We start from the raw sequence: 3,682 nt of genomic DNA on the forward strand, positions 1-3,682 counted from the left end.
CACACACACGCACACACACATGATGCGCAAAACTCCGCACTTGAACAGTCATTAGCAAATACTTAAACTAATAACAAAACAGTAGCTTATTCAGAAGCGCCAGATTGTCATAGTAAAGTCAGAATTACCTCCTCTCCTAGGTTCACGAAACGGTTGTCCATAAAATGCATTGCTGTTCTGTTGTAAGTAATCTTAAAGATTCCTAAATGCATCAACTTCCGGAATGCCAAATAAAATGCTTTTGCTTTTGCCTAGAAACACACACCATCTCCCTGACATGGCCGCTTCAACACTAACTGCGGTTACTGAAACCACGCCTTCTTTCTTTGCGTGCACATTTGGGCAGCATTACGCAAATATTTCCACATAGTGAGGTAGATATGTGGGGGCGTGTTAGAACGAGCCGTTTTAGGGGGGCGTGGCAGAGTCTTAACTTTGATGAAGAATATCTCTTTGGTTTTGAGACTTTAGTCTTTGCAACTTCAGGGATCTTATCTATGCATAATCAGCTTGTAACACTCCAAAGAGAAAGGAAAACTTGAAATCGCATCATATGACCCCTTTAAGACTGTGCATGCACATTGGCTGGTCTAGCCTCAGGTTTCTATGGGAACCAGAGTTTCTAACAGCCGCTGCAGTGATGCAATGACTTTGCCAATCAGCGATTGGCTCTTTCATTTAGAAGGCGGGACTATTCCACCATAATGCGTGTTGCAGTTTCTCCCATGCATAAGTATGGGAGAGTACTGTATTTCCATAGTCTTTGATAATGTCTAATGGACATCGATCTTTGCTCCATTAAAATCCATACACCTTACATTTTAGTATTTCCAGTTATTTTGTTTATTTCTGCTCCGCCAAAGCAGAACTGGTGTGCGTCTCAAAGCAACACAGCACTTTTTCTTGAATTTGAATGAAAATTCACTTGAATGATTCACCGACTCATAAAACCCGTTTGCTGCCACCTACAGGACTAATAACCTCCAAAAAGGGTCACTGAAAAATCTCCACCACTAATTGAGAGAGCCTACTACATAATACAGTCTGTCTGGAACACACAAACACAGAAAATGTTTGCATCATTGAAAAGATCAATGATGCAAACATTGAAAAGACCAATCAAATTAGGAAGACCGGAACTAACTGTATAAACAAAGAAAAATTACATCGCTGCGTTTTTAATTAGACTTTAAGGGAAGCAGTGCAGTCTTGAATCACTCACCACAGAACAGTGGAGTCCCATAATATATTGCAGAGTTCTTGATAGTAAGGGAACTACAAACTAATAACTACAAGCCAGGGTCCACGCATTCACATACAGATGTGTAATACTGTCATAAAATACACATCTGCAGCATCCACTTCCCTGTGCTTGTGAAGTGCGCACAAGCCCTCAATGCCACTTCTGTCGTTTCCACCGTTACATGCCTTTCACACATGAGTGAGTAAACTGCTCTCTTCTCTTTTAACTGCACGCTCATGCTACTTAGGCCTAATTACTGCCTGTGTAGTTTGAAAGAGGGACCTAAATAATAGGCATGCCGTGATGCAGTGACGCGCGTGCAGTTCACGTTGCGTGCAGGCAAATACTATATAAGCGTCCGGTAGCCGCAGTCACCGATGAAAGAGCTGGAGCAAAAAATATGGTAATCCTACAAAAACTCAAACACATGTCTCTTGTTAAAAAATGGGAGTCTGTTTTCGGAAGAACGCACGCATCGCCGCTCAAGAAGAAACCGATCTCCGCTCCTCCATTTACTGAGAACGGTTCCGTTTACGTGCGAGGAATAGTAGCAACCCCACTCCTCCTTCCTTTGGGAAGATGTGACTCTCTATAAGATCCAGGACCGTATACTGATGGGATGAACGTTGGGAACGGTAGTGGACTCACCCACGGTTTAATAAGAAAACATTTTGGACGTGGATTTTTCAAAATATCACCTGTCAGTTAAAAAAACAAACACTAATAGTGTGTGACTGTCAAAATCATCTAGCTATTTGCAAGGAATTTTAATATGATGTCTATAATGGAGCTCAATCCTTTTAAGTTGGTGTCGCGAGAATTCAAGACTTACGTTTTATTTTATTAGTTAATTAGTAATAGCATAGTCTATGTGCGATGTTAATGTTTATTAAATTGAGAAATAGCCTAATCGTTGTTTTGCTGATGTAGCCTACCGTTCCTAACGAAAAGTGCTTCACTACGTTTCTATGGTTAGCTACTTTCTCTGGCAAAAGCTATTTCTGTTTTGTGCTTCTTGTGGAGTAGCCTAGGCTATGTAAAATAGCCTATGTCTAAACTAATCAGTAAAATGATCTAGACCTACTTGTGTGAAGTTCACCGAGTTGTGAATTCACGTTCTGTTCAGGTGTTAGGCTACTAAATAGTGGTGGTTGTGGGTTTTACTGTAACTCTTAACAGGTACAATAGGCTAGATAGACCCCACAACCATAGGCTACACCTGAACAGAATGAATTCACATCTCGTTATTTAGCCGAGCTAAACATTAAGTAGGTCTAGATAATTTTACGGATTTGGTTTAGATTCTTAGATTAGATTGTTTCTAGATGCGATATCTTTAATTTTCTAACTCTAATTTTAACGCATCCACACAGCCATGCTTTACGCGGACGAGCCCATGATGGGTCAGTCACTTCATCAGGGTATAAACCTAAGAGAATGAATAAAACTGCTCGTCCACACAAAGAAGCGCTTGGTTTTGCTTACACAGAAATGTGAATGGGAGTAAATTGATCAATAACCCACATCATACAGCTAAAATCATACTGCACTCAAGCGTTTTCCCTTGAGCAAACGCTAAAGGTGTCAGAATTTGTGTTAAGCAGACTGTCTTGAGCCATAGAGAACGATAGGATAACGACATTGATTCTTACATTCATCTGAACGAGCTCCGCGACTGTCTGTGAGCGTCCGTTTCACTCAAATCCAATTTGTATGCAGATGTATCCAGCCCGTGCCCAGATCGTTTTTGTTTAAGATTAATACATCAGTATTAAATCCATGGGAAAGAAATAGAATTCTCATGCAGATACTCCTTGCTTCCCACCTGCATATAGTAGCCTAGCCCTCAGGTGTGAGCGGGTCCGCATTCACTATTCCATTCACCAAACGGGATCAGAATATCTTACGATCTCCTCAGTGTCTTAATAATAACGCGCACCTCCGGATAACGGTCACCTCAGCATCCAATGCTGCATGGACTGGACGCTCTGTGGATACACCGCACCTCCGCGAGTGAAATCCGACGCCCACATCAGGCTCGGCCTCTCCTAATTTGGCTTGCTAATATATTCGACACGTGGGGAGCGGTACAAAAGGGGGAGCAGAGGGGAAAAAAGAGGAGGACTGAGGAAAAGACTAGACTTGTTCCTGTGGACTGTAGTGCCACCATGCTCTACCTTGGAGAAGTGGTTTGAAGACAAAGAACCAGATTCAAGACCCTTTTCCAATGTGTAGTTTGATGGTGTATGTAACTTATGTTTTTGTATATGCATTTGCATATAGCCTAATTATATATCAATTATGTATGAATATTACATTTGATTAATTTGATGTATTATATATATACATTTGTATATATAAATTATAATTTACAAAATATCTTCATGGAACATGATCTTTACTTAATATCCTAATGATTTTTGGCATAAAAGAAAAATC

At 40.6% G+C, this 3,682-nt stretch overlaps 1 protein-coding gene across 1 annotated transcript in view; it reads right to left on the minus strand.

Moving 5' to 3' along the window:
• LOC107693877 (protocadherin-16-like) overlaps positions 1–3,195 on the minus strand; it is a 17,680-nt gene extending 14,485 nt beyond the window's left edge. Inside the window, exon 1 of the mRNA XM_016493412.1 lies at positions 2,896–3,195. The gene's annotated coding sequence lies outside the window, so the exon portion shown is untranslated. The remainder of the gene's footprint in view (positions 1–2,895) is intronic.
• Positions 3,196–3,682: the final 487 nt, after the last annotated feature.

The sequence above is a fragment of the Sinocyclocheilus anshuiensis genome, unplaced genomic scaffold (genome assembly GCF_001515605.1).
Source record: "Sinocyclocheilus anshuiensis isolate Anshui unplaced genomic scaffold, SAMN03320099.WGS_v1.1 scaffold694, whole genome shotgun sequence".
Lineage (NCBI taxonomy): Eukaryota > Metazoa > Chordata > Actinopteri > Cypriniformes > Cyprinidae > Sinocyclocheilus > Sinocyclocheilus anshuiensis.